Source organism: Lasioglossum baleicum, chromosome 11, assembly GCF_051020765.1.
Source record: "Lasioglossum baleicum chromosome 11, iyLasBale1, whole genome shotgun sequence".
In the NCBI taxonomy this organism is placed as follows: domain Eukaryota; kingdom Metazoa; phylum Arthropoda; class Insecta; order Hymenoptera; family Halictidae; genus Lasioglossum; species Lasioglossum baleicum.
The window spans coordinates 9,540,971-9,567,105 of record NC_134939.1 but is presented as its reverse complement, the minus strand read 5'-3'; the positions used below and the strand labels follow the sequence as shown (position 1 = coordinate 9,567,105).

The following is a 26,135-nucleotide window of genomic DNA, read 5'->3' as shown; positions in this document are numbered from 1 at the left end:
GTTCGTGCGAGTTTTTCGAGAGCGAAAGAGAATGAACGAAACAGAGAGAATAGAGAGCGAGAGAAGTGAGAGTGAGACGATGGGCAAGGTGAGAATACTTCGAAGTACGTTCATCGAGAATAATCATTCCTCAAACTATTAGACACGTAATTAGGATATACATATTAATGACGAAATGCTGCGCGATCACGGTGGATCGACGCGCACGTGGCACGCGTTTAATCGCGGGAACGCGCGCGATTAGGGAAAGTTTAAACAAAGTGGGAGAAAGAGAGAAGACAAGGGGGATGATAATATAGTAAATGATTTATTTCTGCGTATAGTCTCATCGTGAACCGGGATAAAAAAAGAAATCGTGCGCCTTTCGGATCGGGCGCGAGCGAGCGCGCACGCGACACGTTAGTCTTTATAGTTGTAGGGACGCAAGGGAGGAGAAGAAATTCGATTAGTGTGATTCGGCTATAGTGTGACTGCGACGAGGACAACCGAGCACGTGAGAGGGAGAGAAATTGTACAGTGAACGAGAAAAAGAGAGAGAGAGAGAGAGAGAGAGAGAGAGAGAGAGAGAGCGCGAGCGAGTGAGAGACCGAGAGAGTGAGAGAGAGAGAGAGTGCGAAAGAGACGAATCAAGAGGGGATGAATGCGTTAGAGAGAGAGAGAGAGAGAGAGAGAGAGAGAGAGAGAGAGAGAGAGAGAGAGAGAGAGAAGAGGAGTGATGTTTTTATGTGAGGGGTAGCGCGTGCGTATGCGAAGAAACTAAAAGAGCAGATTTAAAAAAAAAAGAGAGGGAAGAGAAGCGCGAAGCAGGTGATTAGGGAGGAAGAAACGGGGAGTAATTACTGATTGTTGACACCGAGTGAGCAAACTTTCTGTGTGATAATCTCGTAGTACACGTAGCACGTTAAGTCTACAATAAGTTTCGGTAGGAGATTTTTAGGTGAGAGCGACTAAACTTTTTAAAGAAAATGAAGAAAAGATGAACGTAAGATGATTAGGGCGAACGTGAAAATTTTTACGGAGTCCTCTGGTCCGGAGCTTCGGGAGGCGTTCTTGTTAAATAAATGGATTTTACAAGTGTTTGTTCAAAAGAATCGTCTGGTGCTCGGTCCACCGATCGTCCGTCTACATATCATACGCGGTTTACGTCTTACACGTTGATTCGTGAGTCGATCAGTTACAGGAGACTCGACGGGGCCGTGGATCACTCCGGTGTCCGTCGAATTGATCTACAAAGGTGATTCGATTCGTTGCTTTTGAATGTTGAACGCGGCGCGACGCGTCGGAAAATCTTTCGTTGCTGACTATAACGACACTCGAGATGGTCCCCGCACTATCGTTTACAGCAAGCACAGGCAGTCGATACTCCTGCCTCGATACTACAGGCTCGCTCTTTGCAGGCTGCGATGTTCCAACCGGATTGATTTCCCTTGACTGTGTCATCATTTCCTATTTTCCTTTAATGTGTTCGCCGGTTCGATTGTGCAAGAAGTTTCGTTCACCGCTGAGAAAAATGTTACCGTTCGGTTCCGAGACCGGGGTTGTTTGCTCGAAACGTGAATGAAAATATTCAGTCTGAAATTTCGCAACATGAAGGGACTAAGAGTCGAGAGAATTAGTTTAAGTAACGTCTTTGGCTGCTTTCCGAGGTCTATTTCGTGACGAGAGGGAGTACGTGTGGAAAGATAGAGTGAAATGCGCAAATGTGACGAAGCGTGAATGTGACGATGATGATGAAGAATAAAACTTTAATAGAGGTAGCGAAAATTCTAAATTAAAGTTCCTATCGCTTAGCCTTCTAGCTGAACTTCGGCGACCGGTTTCGACTAAACAACCCCCTGTTCCTGCATGAGTACATTGATCGCCGTTCAACTACCTCGAATTAGAAAAACCACTGACGGCAGCCCACAAACGCCAAAAACAGCCTGCGAAGAGCGAACGCATACATACATTACTTTGCAACTACCTTCAAGTGATAGCAGACTGAGAGGTTCCTGATACTCGGACTCTCGCGCGATTTCTACTCTCGATCCCCAGATTATATATCCCTCGTTCGTCTCGAACATGATCGCGTCAGTTGGAGAAAGATTTTTCGCATCAGATCGAACGGTTTCCGGCGTGAACCGGAAGTTGTTCGAAGAAAGCCTCTCGGAGTCCGTGAACTGTTGTGGATGGATCCGTTGAAGTCGGAAGTCTGCGGGGTGGGTGGATGTTCACGGGGATAGAGGTGAAGACCGACGAATATTGGGAATGGTATAGAGGAGCGTGTAGGGAGCCAAGTGTCCTTGATGCGACCGTCGTTGAAGCCACGAAATCTCGCGATCTCAACAGGTGATTTTTTTGGTTCGGTGAGAAGAACAATCGGGAACGGTGTTCGATGGTAGGTTGGTAGCGGCGGTAACACAGTGTTGTCGAGAGAAAGAAAGAGAGAGAGAGAAAGAAAGTGAAGAGAGAGAGAGAAAGAGAGAGAGAGAGTGAGAGAGAGAGAAATAGTGAGAGTGAGAGTGAGAAAGAGAGACAGAGAGAAAGGGAAACATCAAGGGAGACAGTTCGAGAGGGGGTAAGGGAAGAGAAAAAGTCACGACTGAAAAGAAATCCATGCGAATTGTGATTTCGGAACTGAGTTCGGAGCCACGGGCGATAGACGTTCGGCGCAAACCGATCCTAGCTGAAAGAAAAAACTAAAAACGTGAAGACTGGAGAGTGAGAAAGAGAGAGGGAGAGAGTGTGTGTGTGACTGTGGAAGAACGCGCGGATGGGAGTCAGTCGAATGACAGATCGAGCGTGTGCGGCGAGCAATAGAGACAACGAACGAATGCTTTGAGGAAAAAAAATTGAAAAGGGAAGAAAAAAATTGTGAAAAATTATACAGAGATAGCCGACCTCCTTGCCTACCGGGGGGTCCGCATATATGTATTGTAAAGAAACAAGACTAGTAAATGATAAAAGGAACGCGTGTGGTCGGAGAGAGAGAGAGAGAGCAGAGTGAACGGGAGGGAGAGAGCGGGGATCGCGTGCGTGGGAGAGAGTGAACGGACAAATTATTAGACCAGTTGTAAATGTAAGTTAACGAGGAATTTTCTCCCCATCCTTTTCGTGCACGATACTTTTGGCCAAACTTTCGCGAGCGTGAATGCGAGTCGAGCAAAAGCTGAAGCGAGATTTCATGTGCGTGATGCTTAAGCGTATGAGTAAAGAAACTGTGAGAGAGTGAGCAAGAGAGAGAAAGAGTAACGTGAGATATGATATGAGGAAAGGATTTCTTTTTTAGTGGAGAAGAAAGGAGAACAGTGTCACAGAGAAAGGACGGAAAATTGTGTGGCCCAATTCAGGTCCATTGTTCAACTCGGTAGCACCACTTTGAGCAGGATCGAAACGAATCGATTGCAGAAGGGCAGGCAATACGCACAACAGGCCAAACAACAAAAAAAAAAGAAAAGACGACTAAATGTGTCGCTATCTATCCAACCCCCCAATCATCGATTGTTGAAAGCAACGAATGTCCAGTCGGAGATGCTTGAAGCTAGGAACCTGCTCGCCAGTGGAATGTATTTCGTCCACCCCCGCTCCCATTTTCGTTTCACTGATATATCGAGATCATTCGGTATTCTTCGCCCGAAAGACACGATTCAACGTCCACCGTTTACTGTCCCAAGGATTCTGAATTGTTATTAAAGAAAAGAAACCAAAGTCGTAGCTAGCCCGCGCATCGACCGTTCGATTTCAACGAGGAATCGCAATAGGATGCAATCTCCGCGCATAAATTGCGCTCGCGGGACCTTCGCGAGCAAATTTTCCCCACTATCATCACTCTCATCTAGCGATCTTCCAGCAGGAAACTCCAATGTTGCGCGCCTCGCAACGAAAAAAAAAACACTTTTTGATTTGCCATTTGGAGAATTAGTCCTGCATCAGTGAGTGAGACGAGTAGCCGGGAGGAGAAAATTTTAATGATTGTACTTGCGTGTACCCGAGAAGAGCACACACAAGATAGGAATGGGGATGATGTTTGGGAACTATCTGATATGTATTTCTTGCGCATACGTCTCAGCTAGCGAAACTCGTGCTAGGTTATACACGTATTATCGTATGTAGGGAATCGTAGGTCTATTAAGGTTTAACGATACATTACAAAGCAAAATGCATAAAACAATGTGGATACTGTGGATGAAGCGAGAAAGAGAGAGAAAGAGAGAATACTTATTTAGCGAATCGACGAGGAGTGTAATAAGAGAAGAGAAAATAAAAAAGAGAGAAAAGTAAGATAAATGAAAAAACAAGTTTAGCAGAACATACAATGCAGAAAACAAAGCAAAATACCTACGTTGATGTGTGAGGATGTGAGAGCTAGATCGCCACGTTGAGTCCGATGAAGTCCTCAGAGATAATATACAAGCGCAGACCCTCCGCAGATGAGGTGATAATAAAGGAGACGCGAGCCTGGGCACCGTGGTCGGTCATCTTCGTCGCTCCGGGACAAGTGTCAGGGGTTTTATAATAGATTTTTAGAAAACGAAAAAAAAGAAAACGAGTATCTCACGCCAAAAGCCAGACAATACTTTAATAAAATAAATGTTAGTCGTTAAATTCGGTCGCGCGCAGACTCGCGCGCGCAGCCAAAAAGACACGGGGAATAACAAAGATTTCGAACGGGAATATTTTTTTCGAAAGACAAACGCCGAAGAAGAGAACTAGGGGTGAAACGAACACGGTGCGACGAACGATGGCGCTGACTTTGCCCGGTCAGCTGGAACGTCTTGTAAGAATATTGTGGGAATTGTTTTTCTGCGTCCCGATTGGTTCGAATTAATCGAACTGAACCGGGGCAACCTACACAAGCAAGTACATTTTCGACTTGGCACCTCTGTCTCCATGTTCGCCACACTTATTACTTATCCGGATCCATGATCGGTGACGCATCATTCAGTTAACAGTGCCTCTCAGATCACGGCTCTAGTTGACCAGAGCCCCCAATTGGGTTTCTTTCGAACTCGATCGACGCGAAGGAAAAATCGCTCACCGTCGTTAGATCTAGCAACGGCGATTAAATTTTATACCGGCTAAAAATTCTATTTTTCATTATTCCGACGAGGTATCGATGAAATTAATGATCTCTAGAAAGTGCAGCGGCCAACGATTAAATAACGACCAAATACTGATTAGATGGTAGTCGATGTATGTACCGCGGTGGCGACGTTTCCGATCGCGTCGCTCGCACACACACGTACACACAGTTTCAACCGGTATCCTTTGCAATAGTGATCATCGGCGTGGGCCGTGCAGACTCCGGCCACCCGAATCATCGTCACAACTCCTCCTAATCATTCTGGAACGCGAGACAGAGGTCCCAGTTCGTCAACCTGCCTACTTTTCACGCAATACGATATTTAATGACTATATACCACTTTCAACACATGGACATTCCTTTCGTACGTTCTACCGGCATTTTACTGAGTTCGCTTTCGACACGAGAAGTTTTTGGATCAATTCATTGCTGTCCTAGGTTGCGCACAAGACGACACACAGAAATGTAGTGCGGGGGAGTCGTCCTCGATCGTTCCGAGATCGCGATCGAGAAGATCGATGGTCGGAGTGAACGGGAACGGGACGGATCCTCGGCAACGGAGACTGAAAAAAATTCCGTGTTTCGGCAAACACCAAAAAGAAAAACTCAGCTCAGATGGCGGGCGGGAACGTGCACGCGCTAACCGCGTGGCAGCGTTCCCGTTTGTCAGCAGAATACACAACAGTCAGTGCTCGGCAAGGCGAAGTGCATCGTCGCCTAGCAGCACACCCACACACACGCGTACAACGACACGAGGACGTGCATACGTGTGTAGAAGGGTCGCACACGTTGTACGAACTGTCACACTCACATACAGACACGCTCACAGACACACCTACGCGAACGCAGGCACGCACGCACGCACACGCACATGTACATACACATTGTACACGGCACAGACACACGTTCGACACACTCACACCCGACACAGGTACACGCAGTTTCGGCCAGAATCCAAAAGACACATCAAGGAAAAAAGTACAAGTTTATCACGTTGCGCCTTAATGTTAAAAAATAAAAGTTGATCAAAAGAGTGGAAGATGAGAAAAAAAAATAAATGCGAAGCGTATTCTTAACCAAAATCGGCCTTAGTATATACTTTTCCAGGGCCGAACGGTGATAGACGACCAGCGACCTTCCGCGCTCTCGACCATTAAGCCCCCAGATCCCCAAAAAGAGACCCCGAAGAAAGATTCCCCCTCTTCTCTAGATTGTATAAATGATATATTATAAATATATGTATACATATAGCGGTTGGTATCCGCCGGCGGTGGGACGTTTCGAAACCTCGCAGCTAACTCAGCAAATCACCGAAAACCATCGAACGATTTAGGGAAAAATTTTTTCGCGGATAAAACGGAAGAACGACGAAGTGAGAGAAAGAGAGACAGAGAGTGAAAAATGAGAAAAGGATGATGAGAGGAGAGGAATGAAGAAGTGAGAGATGAAGAGAGCAAATAGTTTTCTCGGTTCCCACCGCGTCCGGCCGGATTCGAAATTCTTATGGTCCGCGTGCATGTTGGACGAGGAGCGAAACGCTGAAAAGCCCTTCGGGCACGACGTGGACGCGAGATCTGTCTTTCAAAGCCCCATCTCGATCGCCGGAAGGTCTCCAGTCGATCATCGCACGGCCCGAACACTCCACTCCTGCAACCCCGTCGCGATTTGTCCCCAAAAACAGCCCCGACCCCCGAAAAAACACCCTCTTCCACCCCCTCCTTCCCCGCCCCGTCCGCCCCCGAATCCTAATCTGCTCGAGAACGAAAAACGGGCAGCCAGAGATCTAGAATGAGGATTTAAAAAAAGGTAAAATGGAAACACAGTGAACACCCAAATCCGTCAGGCGAGAGAAAGACAAGGAACGGAGACGTTTCCTTTCTCACGTCCAGTGAAGAAAAACACTTCCTGCATGTGAAATTTAAGCGACAATGCGAGTGAACGGGTCACCCGGAATTATTCCAACAGCCTTTCGTCTTCGGACCTACAAGGAGGATGGCTCACAGATGATAGGGGAGAAGATTGAGGTCATACGGTCCAAGGTTAGAGGACGTGGAATAATGACGAACGGGGATGATAGAGAAAGAATGTGCACAGGACTCGACTGTCGACTCGCTGTTTCCCGCGGCCGGGACGAAGGAAAATTTGCCAAAAATCCGAGAGTTATCGGAAAACCTCAAGATAGAGAGCGCGAGAGAAAGAATGAGAGCGATAGAGAACGAGAGAAAGGGTATTAAGGAGGGATTAACCACGTATTATCTCGTCACGTAGATCTGCGGTATTATTTAACATCCGTTTTTCAACAAACCTATCTCCGAGAGACCCGACTAGGACTCGAAAACGAAGACGGGTATCAATCAGCGGAAGCTGCTCGCTCCAAGTTCGAAGTCGACTACACTGCGATTCGGTAGACTGCTGAGATCGCCACACAAAACGCAAATTGCAAAAATGTCTGTCCGAAATATTATCTACAAGTTTCACATAAAGATCGAATTTCTAAAAAAAACCATGTTGAAATGTCAAAAATGTCTGTTTAAAATATCTTCTGTAAATTTCACTTAAATATTGAAGTTCGAAATACTGTTTTGAAATTCTTATTACAAAAAAGATGTGTGGCCACAAATTTTACTTAAAAACTTTGGATACAAGTTCTTTCATAAAACATTCTGTACAAAATCTACTTTAAAGTGCTCGCGAATATTCTTGCAAAATTTCATTCGGAACTGCACCTGTAAAATTTGATTATTGAAGATGAAGTTCGTAAAGCGAAATTGCGCGAGCTTCAGTTCGGAGTTGATTGAATTATGCATTCTGCGGTGTGCGCATCCTCGTCAGCTACCTCGCCATCGCAAAAGTCCGCGCTGTTGGGCCACCTCGTCTAATCACGTGCCCATTTTCTTGTTCACGAAAGTCAACGAGCCAGGAAACGGAAATGAAAATGAAAAAAAGAAGAAGAAAAAAAAGAAGCAGCGTGTCAAGGAGCGATCGTTTCGGCAAGCCTTCTAGTAAAACGTTTGAAATTGGTCACGGACGCAGGGTACGCGCCGATCCATCGCGGGCGTGCGCGTGCCGATCGTACAGGATCCCATAGAAACCCGCTTTGAACCCTCTGAATAGCACGCGACGATCCAACTGACCCGGTCCAATCCGACAGGTATGCAAACAGAACAGAACCGTTCGGACGAACCAACGCTAGACACACACGAGACAATATACCGCAGCAGAGCAACATCGGCGACCACGCAACAAACGCAAATGCACCCGCATTCATCGCCAAACGGCGTCCACACGCACATAGAAGAAAAGAGAGACACGCGCCACGCAGTCCGACCGTGACAATGCAAAAACGTACTAGAAAAGAGTGAGTGAGTAAGAGAGAAGAAGAAGAACCACTAAAAATGCGATCAGCCTCAACGAGGCGTAATGCCCCGAAAAAAAATGAAACGTAGAGCGTCTCGGGATCTCCCTTCGAACAAACCAACATGCAACAACAGTAAGAAACAAAAAATGAATAAAATACAATGAAATGAAAGAAACTGTACAGAGAGAAAAAAAAAGAGAAGGAAAGACTCGGTCTTTCTCCGATTAGTCTTCAGTGTACATAGAAGTAACGATATCACCAATAGATAATAATAATAATCATCCCGGCAAGCAATAATCACTGGTACAATTATTGCTCGTTCGTCCAATTCGTCGATAATGTGGATAGGTAACCGTAATACCCATTCTAAGGAGCGATAATAACGGCGTACCGACGGCAATCACGAAATCAACGACGGTGTCCAACGGATGCCGATCGATGAGAATAAAAAATGAATAAAGGTGGCTCGATATTTTGCCGATACCTTTAACCGGTTCTCGAGAACTGTTATTTTTTCTATTTTTCCGACGACGGGAGTCGCGCGGAACAGGCGCGACACGTCACCGAACAGATGTATCATTTACAGGTAGACACACAAACGTCGAACGAATCGACGCTGGTTTTCATTTCGAACGCGCCACATAATGCCGCCGCCGCATGCGCCGGGATCGATCTGTGAACGATCTAGCAAAAGCGGTAACGATAGATAGTAACGACTTAATTGCCTCACAGCCATACCTCGGTTTATTTTTAATAAGAAGCTCGTTTACAGGCAGATACGTCGAACCCACGGATGTTCGACGACCGGTTTTCCTTAACTACCTCAAACGCCGGCTTTTCCCGGCGAGTCCTCGCCGTTCCGGGGACCCGGGGCCGGCACCTTAAGACTTACGTACTTAGTTAAACAACGGTAACGCAGGTCTTCTTTTTAACAGGAACGTATCGGGCAAAATCCTCCGCGAAATTAGATGTCCAATATCAAATTGAATCCGATCACAGAAAAGGGATTAGGTGGCGTCCGGTGTCAAGACACCGGTCACACTTTCATCCTAATCCTCTCTCTGGAGAGACGGACCCCTCCTCCTAAAACCCCCCACTCAATAACCGCAGCGATATGTAAAAAATGAAACACAAAAAGTAAACTCTAAAACGAAAATAGAATAAAGTAAAAGGTATTTCTCACGACTCGCTAAACAAGGGACAAGCATTACGAATCGAAGCGGCGAGTATCGTACTTCCGGCGATCGGTCCGCGATCAGGAAGCCGAGAAAGCTGGACGAGAAAAAAAAATACGCCTGCGAAGCCAGGCTCTCGGGACGAAGAGTGGAGCCACGTGGAAGAGGAGAGACACGATCGTTGGCCCGCGACGCCGGGGCAACGCAGACTGACATAACCGAATTCTCTCAATGAAGCCATGAAGCGAATCCGTAATCGGGAAAAACAGAAAACGAAAGAACCACCGCGAAACAGCAGAGAGAAACCACGAAGACCGAGAGGAAGAGAGTAAACCGATTAAACCGATTCACATAATCCGACAGGCAGAAAAGTATAGTATATGTGTATAATGCGTCGTAAGAAAGAAAAAAGAAATAACGAAAAGCAAAACCGGCTCTCCCGGGGAGAGATCGCTGCTCCACGGGATCGTCGGATCGAATCCATAGTTTAGAACGAGTAATCTTGCCGCTGTGTAATTCGTTTGAAGACATGAGTACGAAGCAATTCGCATGGCGTCTAAAACGAAACCACAAACGAGGGAATGCGTATGTTTGAGAGAAAGAGAGAGAGAGTGAGAGAGAGAGAGAAAGAGAGAGAGGGAGAGAGAGTGAGTAATTGAGTGAGAGATTGGGAGAGAGAGAGAGAGGGAGAGAGAGAGAGAGAACATTTCAAATCAAAGAGCAGACAAGATGAAATGGAAATGATTGTGTGAACGGGAAGGAGTTTTCTTTCGATAGGTGGTCAACGAGCGAGGTGGTAGAAAGAAAGGGCAAGAGAGAACGAAAAAACGGAATGAGTGATTTTTTTTGAAGAGTACACGAAACGAAAAGATGCAACATAAAAATGCAACACAGACTAACCGGAACAATAAACAAACGGTAAACAAAGTACATACACAGAAAAAAAAAGAAACGGAAAATACAAGCGAAACTTCATGGAATCACTGGAGATTCGTTATTCGACTTTCTGATTTTTCGCAGATTTTCGCGCGGGACAACAGGTGCGTCCCATCCGAGATCCCATCCCGCCCCCCGTAACCACCGCAGAAAGCAAAGATAAACGATAAGAAACCACCACCTTCCAACCCCTCGGTAAATCCTTCCCAAAACGACAGGAAATAAGATTTGCTTCCAGAAAAGAGTAAAATAATAATTAATAATACTAATAATAATACTAATCCATACGCGTTATCGAAACCTAATAAAATTAAAAAAACTATAAACTACCTAACAATAATTATTAAACGATAAAAGGGTTAAGAGTATTGATTAATTGAATTATACCTAACGATTAATTAAAAAGTAATTAATTACTAATAAACACATATAACGATAATACGATTAATGATATATAGTATAAACGGTACGAGAATGACCCGGTAAATGATAAAAAAGAAGAACATGACGGCTAACAAATAATCCACCGAGACGAAGCGATATCCGGCCTGGAAGAGAAATCAGTTGCCCGAGAAAGAGAGAAAGAGAAAGATAAAGAGAGAGAATTAATGGGGCGGTGCCGATCTCGAGCGTGACGTTGAATTCTTTCCTCCGAAGAACGATCATGCTCGAGTTCCCTCCTTCGCAGTTCATAGTATTTCGACTCGGGGCAAGCAAGGCCAATCCAAGCGATTGGCATCATTCCGTTCGTCGGATTCCTTCTCGTCGAGGTGGTCGTTTCTTACCCATCATTTATACGCTAGTTTGTAACTTGAGACTTAAGTATAATGAAAACTGAGAGAAGTGAGAAAGAGAGCGTGATGAAAAAGAGAGAAAGAGAATACACACTCGCGTACACACGGGGATACACGCCCATACACAACATTACAAGCCCATTAATGATACATAATGATATAATTATATTATTGATATAACTTACGATTATGAACTATCCTAGTGGTATTATATGACGACATAGTTGATTGATCTGTTTAATATTGAATGTCTGTAGATCACAGAGCGTTTGGAACTCTATGCTACACACGCCGAGCAACCCGCAAACGACCCAGCTTTGCTCTTCCCTTTCCAGGTCCACAACTTAACCAACCCCCCCCCCCAACCACCCCCGTAAATCCTCCTCGAAGTTCCTTCATAACCCCTTTGACCCCCACGCCACGCATCACTATCGACATACAAATATGTAAAAAGCAAAAGAACAAAATATATGAGAACCGCGTATCACTTGAAACAATCGTCGACTGAATTGTACAGGTCTGTACAGTGAAATTGTACCATGGGAATCAATTGAACCGCAAAATTCTTCGGAACCTCGAGACTAAAAAAGCGAAACATTGAATTGGGAATTCGATATCGAAACATTTCGGATAGAAAGGGAAGCTACACCGGCGTAGGACTTCCGGATTTGTTCAATTGTCGCGACCGAGAATAAAAAACGCGAAAGCAAAAGCGACGTTCGAACCCTTCGAGGTCGCCAACGGGAAAAAAAAGCGATTCAATGTAATCAAAATTCTTCTTCAATTGATCTCGCTGAGGGTGCGAATGTTTCATGGAAGGATGCGCAGAAGGCATACAGCAACGCTCTTTTACAACCGGATTTCAGTTTCACAACCTTTTTTCAACCGACTCGGTGCGCCTTGAAACGCACCGCAGCACCTCCAAGCCCAGCAAACACTACTCGAGGACAACTGGTTTTATGTTTCGAATCGAACTGGACGACGCAAATAGTACATAAACGAACGCAATAGTAAACCGAGGGTGTCGCACAATGGCACCCTCGACCCGATAGCCTTCGGAAAGAGCACATCCACGTGGAAGAATCTGGACTCAGCGGCTGAACGAGCCGGAACGAACTGCAGCTAGTATAATTAAATAGAAAATAACAAATCAGGTGGAAGCCAGAAGAAAGCGGAAAGCAGAAGAATGCGAGAGGCCTAGAAAGGAACGAACAATTCCGCGAGAGCAAACTCCTCGAAGCCCTCTGCCTCTGTTTTTGTAAAGACACGCCTACCACGCGACGTCCATCGATAAGAGCCGCGAAACCTCGATGATATCACGGTTGAAACCCGTCTCGACGCGGTTTTCGTCTTCTCGATCGACGTCCCCGACCAATAGGAATTGTTGAGTTTACGTTTTTTAGCGAGTAAATTCTTTGCCAGGCTGGCCAAGCTGTCGGCCGTGTTCTTACCGGTTTCACGGCCGATTTTAACAACCCCCTACCAATGGGGATCTGTTAAAGCGATCGTGTCCCTTGGGAAAACGAGCACGACCGTTCTCCTGGCCGCCGCCACGATTCTTTGTACATTCACCGGTATGTTACCACTTCGACGATCGGACGTGTTTTTTCTTATTGACGCTGTTTTATTGCTAATAAGTCTCTCAGACGTTCGTCGCGCCCCCACTGCTCCAGCGCTCGAGAACAAGACACTCGGCGACCCGCCGCGACCAGCCTCGCTTGTGTATGTGATAAAATAGTTACGTTCTGCTGTTTATCTCGATTGATTATTTCGTCTGTTGACTCGTTGAACTAATACGAATGCGAGGCTGGGTCTGCGGACCAAGGGGACCTCCGGTGGACGTCGACATTCTGTCAAATGTCGATATCGGTGCTCAAGGGGGCGGAGAGCGGGCGCCGCAGACGACGCTGATATCCACCGATTGGAGACGATCCAGCCGGATGTTATTACGTAGATTTTTACCGTTATACAGAGGGTGACACGGACAGTTCAGGGATGACGATGAGATCGAGTTAGGGACCTCTAGGAGCCGCGCTATAACGTTATTCGTGGAACCGTCTCACGGTAGACACCTTCTCCTTCCGTAGAAAGGTGCAACCCGTTACCGTTCGTTCGACGCGCCACCACTGATATCGTTGTTAATTGATCCGATACAAACGAGCGACACTTTGGCCACGGTAACGAGAACTTTTCATCGCGAACCGATCGCCACGGACGCGTACGTAGTCCGCATTCTAGACCGATCGAAGGGTTCCTGTCGGTTCTATGTGCTTCCGCACTTGTGAGCAATGTTTCCCTCTCCGACGAAATTCTGTCAAGTTCAAAGGACGAATGGAACACTTACACAAGGGGCACCCACCGGTGTCCGATATACACACACGCGATCTACACGCAGACTCTTCTCGTTATGAACCTGGTGCTTGGAGTCCATGTTAGAACGGCCTGTTCCTGCTATCCAGCGCAGACCACGACGATCGTTTTCATATTTCTTTTCATGAAAAACGTACGACACGTGTCCAAGGATCGCGCGGAACCGGAGACCTATTTACCGATATACTGCAGCTGACGATCGACGTTGACACTCCGTCGAGTCAACTTGAAACCTCAATATTCCAAATTGCCATACACAATTTTTTCTTTCGCAACCAGGCAAATTACCGTAATAGTTACTTTGACAGAACTTCAATCCGCCGATCCCTGGATAACGCTATTCTCGAGATTTTCGCGAAGCTCCGTAGACAAGACTCTCCACTCTAGAGTCTGTATCGTTGGCAACCGGTTTTCAGTTCGGAAAGTGGAACATACTGTTGTCTTCGGTTGGATCGCGGAAGCAGGCCGTAGCACATGAGACTCGAAGCACAAACGACCCCTGAGAAGATTGAGTTCGCCCCTGGGTAATGTCAGGCGAGCGTCGGGCCGGCTCTCAATTTTGAAATAGCCATTTCGACGAAAAGCGAAAAAAGTGAACAGACCCCCAAAACCCGACGCAATAGAGGAAGGCAACCGGATCAAAATACCGCCACACGAATCAACAGTTTCTCGCGCGGGGCCCGGCCGCGGCTGCCGAAAGATATTTCTGCTTTAGGGGAATAATAAAAATTAAGGTTATCCTGCCTCCCTGCTCCTGTGTCCCCCCGTCCTTCTCCCGGCACCCCCGGATGCACACGGTCCGGGGTTGCTCCGCGAGCTGCGAAACCCCTCAGAGGATATGCAGATAATTTTATTAGGTGCGGCAGCCCGCTAGTTTAGATAAAGGGTTTGGGTGCATAATGCCCGCCCTCTCGGGCCCGCGGAATAAAAATCGCCAGGTTAGCCGCGGCCACGTGAGCGCGTGGAAGCGGGTCCCGCGCCCAATCTCACTCACAGCACACACTGGGCCGACTCGTCCGATAGAATGTGCCTTCAGTGTTGATTTTATACGAAAAAAATACTAAAATTATACAAAGGGGCCCGACATAGACCGAACGCCCACCCAAAGCCTGACTGGCGCTCGCCCGATGCCCGTTTTCAATCCTGCACCGGTCTGAACCATACATTCACAGGAACAATCACATCCACACAGAAATATCCTCCGAAAGACTTAGTCAACGAACCAGGCACTCTTGCGACGTTCATACCCAAAAGTCAAATCTGTCTTGAAATTTGAGGAACAAACTGCCTCGGTAACGCGATCCAAGATCAGCCGAGTTCGAGAACGTTAACGTCTCTTTCCACGTTTCAATGATTTAGGATCACCACTCGCGTCTGGGACCATGTTTACAAAAAGATGAATCGTTAAGTATTCCTGTATAGCATTAAATTAAAATCGTTCACGAGGTGTAGAACGCGTCTAGGACTTTGTACATTGCACGCCGTTGGAACAATGCAAAACCGATCCTCTGTAAACGTTATTTTGTATTTTTTTATCGAGCTGACGAAGAAAGATATCGGTTAACCGTGGAGGATTCACGAGTCTGAGACGTGACATGTTTTCGACGCGGTTCAAGGTCGCGGGTGTCCTTCGTGACAGGTCACCTCGTTTCACGAATCTGCGCCAAAGAACTTGCCACCGAGCTATCTAATCCTGTGTCGACGACCAGGTTTTTTTAATGTACATCGATAAGGTATGAACGTCGAGAAGAATGGGCGGACGACGATGTCTTTTGGAGTCAATCCGGTATTGTTCGAAAAAGAGAAACCCTGGCGCACACATATGCGGAATAACAGACACAAACACGTGGAACCGTGCGCAGGGAGTATTTGAAAAGCCACACAGACGCCACAGACACGCACACACACGCATACGAACACGCTCTAAAATCTATCCAACCACACCCCAAAAAATGTAATTTTGGTTGATGCAAGGAGTTCGGAACGCTGCTATGCACCGATAACACACACGTATATTGATTAAATGCAATTACTATGCGATAAGTATACTTACATAATATATATGTGTACTATGGTCTCTCCCACTTTCCAGTCAGAAAATCCCAAGCCGTCGCGCGCGGATCGAGCGGGCATTCGTTGACGTCGCGAGCGCAAATACGATCCCGGATCGACGATCGAGGGCCAAACAAATGGATCCACCGGTGATTCATGAATGATTGATTTCGACGCGATCGGTCGAGTTGTTCGCGATCCCTCGTCAACACCTGGATCAACGTGCGACGCCACCCACACTCTCCAACGACCCTGGGATTCCCGACGTGCCACCGACACCCGTTCCCCCAAAATCCACCACCAGCCACACACACCCCCTTGTCCCACACGGAACCCCATAAAACCCCCAACATCCCTGGCCCACCAAAATACAAGCATAGAATTTAACCACATTAACTATGAATGACAAGAAGCTACGTAAGAAGCTAACTAACTAACTAACTACAATTAAACTTACTTAATTATTAACAATTAAACAAGCAGTAAAGCAGTATAAACAGTAAATGCCCAGTAATCATTGAATTGTGTGTCGACAACTACATACTAACTACCTACCGTATATCGAAGTAATAGCCGTATGTAAAACGAAAGAAAAAAAACTTGTATTCTACCAGTTGTATCAGCCAGTCCAGTTCTAATAAGCAAACGATTAAAAGTAACCCAACGCCCGGTTTTAATGATCCCCCCAACCGACTGTCCTCCCAACCTGATCCCGCAAACCCCTTCTGTATCCCTCTTACACCCTTCACTGGATCATCCAATTACTTAACTCGTTCCTCCGATAATTGTCCCGACCTAATTACCAATCTATCCGTCTCCTTCGACGTAAGTAACCCGCAGAATGTACCCTTTCCCCTTTGTCCCCTTATCCTACCAGCACCACTACCGCCACAGCCAACCACCACCACCACCGTCAACGACATTTTCCCTAGCCACGTCCCATTATCCCGACACCACCACCAAGCCCTCGTTCACCTTTCCACCGGTAATCCACAGAGTAAAATACCGCGCAGTATAACCCAGCCAGTATAAAACAAAATGATCCGCCGGATAAAAAAAACATGATATTTACCATTAGTGTTTTTTCGTAGACAGACGTAATAATGAAATGGAAAAACAATGGACTTCGTTTACGATTATACGCACACGTGTGGGGAGACCATGTAACTTTAGCTCCGCCGCTCATCGAAGCCGTCCGCGCGGCGCGATCGATGGCGCCGTGATCCGGGGATCGAGCGGGTCCGCCGGCTCCCGATCCTGACCCGGGAGGAAGATCGACGGGATCGACGGCTTATGATCGATCCGATCGAGAAAACGGTCCGGCGATCGGGATCACGGCAAACGCGCGCCGCCCCGCGTCCACGGGCCGGAGCGGATCGCGAGCGCGGACGCGCGACTCGCCCCGAAACAACACAAGCTGATAATTAGCAGCTAGCGCCCTTTTCGATTCCCCGATTAACCAGTGTCCCTCGACATCCCTCTTCTCCATCCTCTACAGACCCCGAGAACCTCACACATTAACCACCCCGACCCCCCCATCCCCATAAAAACCCTGAACCCCGAAACCCTTGAAGCTCGAAGAGATTCATGAAGACACCAAGCCACAACCCCCATAACCCTATGCCTCCGCAACCCTCGATTCCCTACGTGTTGTATTATCCGTTATTTTCGATATAATATTATATATAGTATACTAATGATATTTAATGATAATACGACGACGATGAGGTATGGGAGACGTTTGGTCACACACAGAAAAATAAAAAAAAGTAGGACACTACACGGATTACGTCATCCTCACACGACTATTCCGATCGACACAGCGACGACAAGAGCAAAAAAATAATAATAATAATATGAACAAACTCGTATTACATTCGGTTACAGAGATACACACAATGGAATACGTTGCATTTACACGTCTCTACTAGAATACATGATACGTATACGTACATTACCACACGAGATCGATACTATTATTACAGGACATGATGATCGACACGCACACACTGGACCATGTAAACCGTATGAACCATATACATAAAAACATACATGTATACACATACACACACTTTTACACGGGAAATATACGCGACAGGATCTACTACTACATACACGCAGGAAGATATCTATACACACGCGCACGCACACATACGTACACACACGCATCTACGGCCACAATCTACAGATACCAGCAGTAATAGACAGACGTAACAAAGCAGAAAAAAGCAAATAAAACTAAACAAACGTAAGGAAAAATTGATCACAATGAAACAAACACTAGTTGCCGTGCAGTTTGTGAACAAAATAAAATAACAAAAAAAAACATGCAGTAATGATAACCACCGACCTACCCGCGGGTCCGCTTCGTTCTTGCCCCGCGAGACTGAGCCGCGCGTTCCCGCGAGCAGAAGACGCACGCGCGCGATCGTGGACGCGAGCAGATCCGAAGACGCAGAAGGCGGTCCGGGTTTTATCCTGGCTCCTCGATACGATCGAGGAGCCATCATTTTTGTCGCTGACGAGTACCGTCCGCACCGCTTATAATCCTCGTGGCGTCCCTCCTGAACGTCACGCGAACAGATCGATCCGTGTTCGGTGTTCGACGATTGCGAATAGAAATATGGCAACGCGCGGCTCAAGCCTCCGTGAACCGGGGCCTGAAATCTGCCTCAAGCGTAGCTAAACGTTTTTGTACAGAATTTAAACGATGAATGCATAAACTGGATATAAAATCTTGAGTTACAGAGCAGCACTATACATACCACACAGATGATGTATATATTTTTACGTTACAGAATATGCCTGCGCTACAGTCAGGCGCCATAAGACTGGTTCTCATTTCCCACGAATACAATGCGTATATACATGCCACATAAACCTTTAACCGAAGATGAACAAGATGGAAAAAAAAATCGTGAATGAACAAATGACCGAAATATATTGTAATGATAAAACTTAATGATATTTGTATACAGCGCGAGGTTACCCGTGAAACACAACACGGGTATCGTCGCCAACACAACGGGGGTTCAAACAAAACACGCCATGGTCAAACGAGACCGGGGCTGCCCGCTCGCAACGACGCGGATTTTAATCGGTCAGGGAACCGAGGTCCGAGAGGTCGATTCCGACGATTATCGACAACCACACGCAAATATGCGAGAGATAGAGATTAATAAAACGTATATATCCTTTGCCGGGTGAAGGCTTCTACGCGTGAACAAAACGAAAATAGTAAGAAAAATCGAGGAACGATAGCTAGGGAGTTAGGATAACGATAATCGTGTTTGGAATCGACGTGAACCTCTCGGATCGATCAGAAAAAAAAAATGGGTAGGGACGCCGTCACGGCAGAAAACCGAAGGTGAACTGAATTGGCATAACGAATTCGTGAGATGATATAGACCCGTAACGTTTTAAACACCATGAAAATTAACATCCTGAGTTCCGCATTAGGCCGTTATACCCACCGAGCTCCATTGAAAAACTCGTGTCCAAAAACTAACAAACGAAACCGAATGGGAAAAAAGAGAAAAGCGAAAAAGAAAACGATTCAGAGAACACAGCGAACGACAGACCGAGAAAAATTTTGAGAATAGTCGAGATTTAGAGAGCGAGAGTGAGAGAGCGAGAGAGACAGAGTGAGTGACAACACCCAGATCCGTCGTCGAACTGCGATCAACATGTGAGAGAACGATCGTAGATATGGGAACGAGCGTTTCTCGTTCGTTCTTGAGGGGTCGTGTTGCTTGCGGGTACCCCGATAGAAGCATAACGCGGGTAGGAGTTTCTAATCAAGAATTCCCGTGGCGCTCGAGCGGCGACACTTGTCGTTCGAGTCGCGGGAAGGTCCTAATTTTCCGAAAATAAAAAATTAATAATAATTAAACACTAAATCCGCGATCGTGGCCCGTTGGTCGCGCGTGGGCTTCGATCGATCCGAGGACGGCTACCTAGGAGAATGCCAGACGAATGGGCCTAAAAGCAAAGAAAGATAGGGAAAGGTGAGAGAGAGTAGGAGAGAGAGAAAACACACGCGGAAACGATACATCGTCTCGGGATCGATCGAACGGTTCGCGACGCAACCGGCGGGCCAGGACACATTCATGACACACAGTTTGAGTTGCAGTGCAAGCGAACATCTGTAGAGCCATATACGTATAGTATGTTATTGTATCTTTAAAATGGAAACAGAAGCCAAAACAAAAACAACAACAACAAAAAATAAAGTAAATAAAACAGAAATGGAAAGAAACGAACAATTGATGACAAAACTTAAACGTAGCAAATGTACATTTTTATAAAAACGTGAGAAAAAAAGATTATGGAAAAAACGATGAATGGTCGCGATTGCATTTCGATGAAACCACTTTCGATGCTTCGGAACAAGGGGGAAAAACGAAAAAACGTAAATGTGACATACGAGCGAAAAAGCGAAACTAAAAAACGGGGAAAAAGAAACGGGGGAAAAAACGCGGCGGAATTCGTCGCGAGGAATTCACGATAATAATGAAAAAATGAGTTAATTCGAGAACAAAAAGTAAATTGCGAAACATAAACGGAGAGATGAAAGAGTACGGCGTGTGAGTCGGTGAACGAGAACACGGCAGGTAGTGCGAGAGAATGTGTGTTTCGGAGAGCGATATATCCGAGTGTGCGAGCATGCGAAACAATTGCGAGCGAGTGGGTAGCGCGAGGGACAAGAAAACAAAAAACCGAAGAAATGCAAAAAAAGCGAACACAAAAGAGACAGTAACCGATGAAATGCGAATGGAAAAGACGACGATGAAGAGAAAAAGATAACAAGAGAGACTCTCTAACGAAGGTTGCATCTGGAATCGCGATTCGCGGCTTGGTCACCGGCGGCCCCGTCCGAAACGGGTGCAAGTAACTTTTAGGTGTATAAAATGGAAAAAAGAGAACGGGAAAAGAAAAACGATACCAATTTTACCTTATCCTCTCGTCGGTTTTAGGATGTTCTAAAGAGATTATTGTAAAAAAAAGACGAAACGATGCAGATGAGAGAGAATGTGCGAAGAGAGCGAAAGAGAGAGATCTATTGTTGTTCTCTATGTAAAACGATAGATCGACCGGTCCGCGATCGATTGACCGATTCGCGGAACGAAGACGAGCGTGTGAGTGAGTGGTGAAAGGGAGAATGCGACAAAAAGTAAAGAAAATTTATTGTAAATTCTTGGGGGTGATTCGGTCGCCCGGTGACCGCGCCTCGATCTCGATGCGAGCTCGAAATTTCATGGGCGCCGGATATGAGATGCACGCGGACGAAACTATGGGCGACGACCGGCCACGACCATAAGCCCTCTTCGCCCATAATCTCGTCCGTGTTTCGCGTTCGACGACTGTAAAAGAAAAAAAATAATAAAATAAAAATGATACACTTTCCTTCTTCCTGGCCCTAAGGGATGCTCCCGAAGGAAACGACTAAGAACAAAAGAGAAAAAAAACGATATATATAAATATCTATATATATATATATATATTTTGGACGGATTTCGGCTCTAAACAGTGCGAACGAGAAGCGAGAAATTGAAATAAAAAAAACACGCAAGCCTAAAAACGTGAATGGTTTAGGGAAAAATAAAATGATACCGTTTCCGAGATCATGCGATTCGGCGTCCTTGCCTATTTCGAATGGAGCACGCTTGTTTCGATTTCGAAAATCGATTATGGGTTTTTTATATATTTTTGGCAACGATATCTCGATACTATTTAAGGTTAATAAGCTTAAACAAACAAAAATGATAAATGGGGGGAAAACGAGGTGGATCGTGGGGAGAGATTGATACGATTGAGAGAACGACAGAGAACGAAGGCGCATCGCTGTCGTGTTTTGTAAAAATTTTTCGACAGGTCGAAAGAGGACAATGATACCGTGCGAAAGTGTGAGTGCGAGAGAGAGAGAGAGAGAGAAAGAGAGAGCGTGCGACGAATGTGCGTGGATAAAACGAAATGTGAGATTTATTCCGTGTGCGTGTGAGAACGTTCGAGAAAATCGGTAGAGAGTACGAGTTAACGTGTGCGAGAGAAAGAGAGTGAGAGTAACGTACGAACGAGCGAGCTGACAAGGAGAGCAAGAGAGAAAACGCGTGCAAAAACGAGAGAGAAAAGCGATGGTAAAGTAATATTTAAATATTCGTATCAAAAGAAAGAAAAATATTGTAGGGCCTCGGAAAGAATACACTGGCGACCGAATGGAACAAGGGAGATAAAGAAAACGTTTTGAGGAAAAATGAAAAAAGATAACTAACTTGGCGAAGGCGAGTAAAAAAAAAGAGAGAGGCCGAGAACTACTAAAAATATTTATAGTATATGGCTACAAGTACAAATTACTTCGACTACAGAGCGTAGGTGTATTGATGTGTGAACAAAATTTGGTTGGCCGATGACCGTTTTTGAAACCATCATACTGCGTATCAAAGTATGTAAAATTTATTGAATAAACGCTAGCGTATTATGATATAATGTAATCTAATAATGTAATATTATAATGACGAGTCTAAATGATGATGTTAACTTGAAGTTTAGAGAAGCGCGCGTGAGAAATTGTGCACGTGAATGAGATTTAAGAGATGAAAAGACAAAGAGAATAAGAGAGAGAGAGAGAGGACAAAAGAGAAAAAAAAAGAAGTTATTGTGCATACGAAAACGAAAAAAAAGAGAGAAGATAAGATGAATGACAAAAGATAAAAAAGAAATCGCATCTTTATAAACGATTATCGGTACGATTACTATTATTATTGTAATTAACGATTGTCAGTCATTCCCGTCACTTGTCATTATTGCGGTGAAGAACAAAAACGAAAAACGCGAAAGATTAAAAAGGATCATCCCCATTCACGTGGGGCTGGTTCTAACCCCTTAGAAAAGTTCATTTCTTATGATTCTGATCCACTCGCGAAAATGAAACACGTGGAAACAAACAAAAAGTAAAACAAGTGCGACTATTGTAAACGTTCCGTATCATTCTTATTGATTACCATTACTATGATTATCATTCTTATCGTTATTATTACGTATACGTTTATTGACATTATGATGATTGTCAAACCTGCGACGATTAATGGTATTCTGAATTGTCACTATTATCATTGTTGTACTGTACATTTGTAAACGACAGCGAGAAACTGAATCAGTTGTTCACAATTTTGAGACACATATATACGTTTCTGGGAAAACTCTACAAAACTGGGAAAAGATAGGGAAAGAACGAGCGAAAGAGAGAGAGAGAGAGAAAGAGAGAGAGAGAGTGTGTGTGTGTACGAGAGTGAGAGAAAGAGAGAAGATCGACTCGAGCGCTTACAGTGTGAATATCGTTGCGCGATTGTTGAGGAGAGAATGAGGAGAGAGAGATCGTTCGACTGATTTACTAGCGTGATCCATTCAGTGTGAACGGAAGCGAATGCGATTTTGCGCGCGAAGGTGTGTAACCGGGACGAAAGGAGGAAGAGAGTGTTAAGTAAGTACGTGTGCATGGGAAAAATGCGAGAGAAAGGTGATAGTCAAATTAGAGAGCATGCGCGCGAATGAGGAGAATTATAATTAGCGAGGGAGAAAATTCACGCGTTAAATTACTTTGCACGGGGACAGAACGAGCGGCGATCGGCGCGACGATGGAAACGACGAGGGGAGAAAATGGCGTTTTCACGGTTTCTGGCAAGACAATTTGGGAGTTGAAAATTCGGGGTTTTTAGTACGTGTGTGCGTGTATGTTGGGGGCAGGGGAGGGGGGTGGACGAGACGCCGAGAAATTTCCACGATAGAGCAGACAAAAACCACAGTATGGCGAAACGTTTTTGGCAATGGAGTGAAAGAGAGATAGAGAACAGAGGGTCGCGTGCAGCTGATTCTTTCGGAACCGTTCGGATACGCTATATACATGAAACGAATAAAAGTTAAAAAGAAATGGAAAAGAAATAAATGAAAAAGAAAGCGACGAAAAGAAGAAAATGCGAAAAATTCCTAATAAACTCGCCCGCACCCGGCAGCGACGCGCTTTCGGCGCCTCGCAAAATTCTATTTTTGTAAGCATATTTCTATAAAAGTATACTAACGATACGGCAAAATTTATTATTCCTAGTGTGGTGAAAATGAAAATTGAACGTTTAGATTTCGTTAGTATAGTGTAAAGATGATGATGGGAAAAAGAAAATTAACGATGTCTAGGTCCTATTCGTGTATTTAAAGGCGAACTATTAAGGGAATAAAAAAAAATTATATCGTCGGCGGCGTCGTAGGTTGTAAAATTGTACATAAATTATTGCAAGAGGAGGCGCAGAGGGTTGCATCGCTGACACCGCGGCACGTGGCTAGTTTTCCTCATATATATGTATGTATGTATGTATATCTTTGGCACTGTATAAAGAGAGCGAGAGAGAGAGTGAGAAAGAGAGACGAAGGGAAGACGAAACGAGGTGTAATAGTTGGGAACGGAAATGGTGTTCTTATGGCGGGAGGGGGCGAAATTTGTAGGTTAAGGGGTGAGTTCTTTCGGCACCGGAGTCAAAATTCGTGTCTCCCGGATTTAGCATCGCGCGCGCCATCGCCGATCGACAGAAATAACCCTCGTACGTTCCTAAAAGAGTGTGTCAAGGCACTTCAAAAACGAGAAAAAGAGAGAGAGAACGTGATAGAGAAAATGCGAAAGAGAGAGTGAGAGTGCGAGCGAGAGCAAGGGAAAGAGAAAAGAAAACCGCAGAGAAAAATTGGGAAAGAAAAAGATGAAAAAATTTTTAATCAGAGTGTGTATTTAGGCTGTCTCGTCGCGAAACGATGGTAAAAAAAAAGAACTAATAAGTAAGCAAAAGAGAGACACAAAACAGAAAAAAAACGAAGAAAAGATAAAAAGAGATTAGCGGAGGAAAGTGTGGATAAGTGAAAAGTAACGAAAAAAACGATCGCCCTCCCTTCTCATAGCCCGAGAGTGAATTCGACGACGATGCACTGCCGCTTTTTGAAGTAAAAAAGAAACAAAATGATATATATAAATATATAAATATATTATATATATATATAGATAGATAGATAGATAGAGGCACCAAAAATGGCAGAACGGAAATCGTGCGAAATTCCGCCGTGAGGCTGACTGAATCGCGGAGGGCGCCTCGTGCGAGTCTCTTTCGTTTTACTCTCGAAGTAACGAAGAAAAGTTTACGTTCGACTGGTGCACATGCGACTGCCTTTTTCTTACCTGATTGCCCCGTGTTTCGGTTTCGGTTTTCGGTTGTATACGTTCTCGCGTTCCGCGATGATTTTTCCTTTTCGCCGAACGACGAGCGTCGTCTATTTCGCTAGACGTGGCGTCGCGATTATATTAGAAAGAAAGAACGATAGCAAGAGAAAGAGAGAAAAAAAACAAACGAAAAATATACATCTATACGTATACAGTATGTCCTTTCGTTTTACCGTTCTTGATTTTATTCCGCTCACGGCATTCTTCACATGAGGTATTTCCGGAGGCGATTCACGACAAGAGAGAAAGAGAGAGAGAGTGTGTCAATGGTTATTTGAATGAAAGAGCGACTGTCGAATTTTTGGGAAAAACGAGAAGGGAGAGAAAGGGGGTGAAAGAGTGCTAGGATGAAGGGGAAAACAACAAGAGAGAAGATGGAGGTGATGGAAATGATGTTTGAGACTGGAAAAGTGAGACGATTCGAACGAAAAACCAATCGAGAGACGCGTGCTTCGTTCGGCGTCACAGCTTCCGGAACGGACAGCAGTTCTCCGAGGTGTATTCCCGAAGTTTTCTGGAACCTCGTAGAGCTGCGCGGATTGCCATCGGGTTGTGGAACACGTTTAGCTTGTCAGTCTATATTTCTTTTCTGGGTATTTTTTTTCGGTACGTCGATCTGAGGAAGTTGTGCACGCGAAATGTGAGAATGCGAGTGAAAGACGGCGCGAGAGAATGCGTGGGAGCGAGCAAGACAGACAGAACGAAAGAAACTGGACAAAAGGCTGGAGAGAAAGATCGTGAGGAAGAAAAGAGCGAACGAGCGAAAGAAAGTAGACGAGAGTGAAGACACACAAGAGTATCGTAGTACACGGAGACACACATACCAGCCTCATACACGAACGTACACGTACATTACATTTTGCATACACTCGGTGATACATACAAATGCAACCCACACACGTATACATGCACGGACTCGTACATCCGACAACGTACATCCACATGACATACGACACCACAGGGACACGCAATATTATATATATACGACTCCATAGATGATGGCGCGGCACACTCACATAGTGTCTCTCGGATTGTTCCACAAAACTTTTCATTCAAGTTTGCTTCAAGAAACCTTCTGTTTTCTAATGTATGACGTGTTGTTGTCGATATATAAAATAAACTTAATAAAAAAATA

General features: G+C 45.2%; 1 protein-coding gene across 4 annotated transcripts in view; it reads left to right on the top strand.

Moving 5' to 3' along the window:
* The window catches only part of LOC143213453 (homeobox protein prospero), a 71,195-nt gene extending 45,060 nt beyond the window's left edge, over positions 1-26,135 (top strand). For all 4 annotated transcript variants that reach the window (XM_076433320.1, XM_076433323.1, XM_076433322.1 and 1 more), the window contains exon 5: positions 1-26,135. This exon is cut by the window's left edge and continues 6,969 nt beyond it. The gene's annotated coding sequence lies outside the window, so the exon portion shown is untranslated.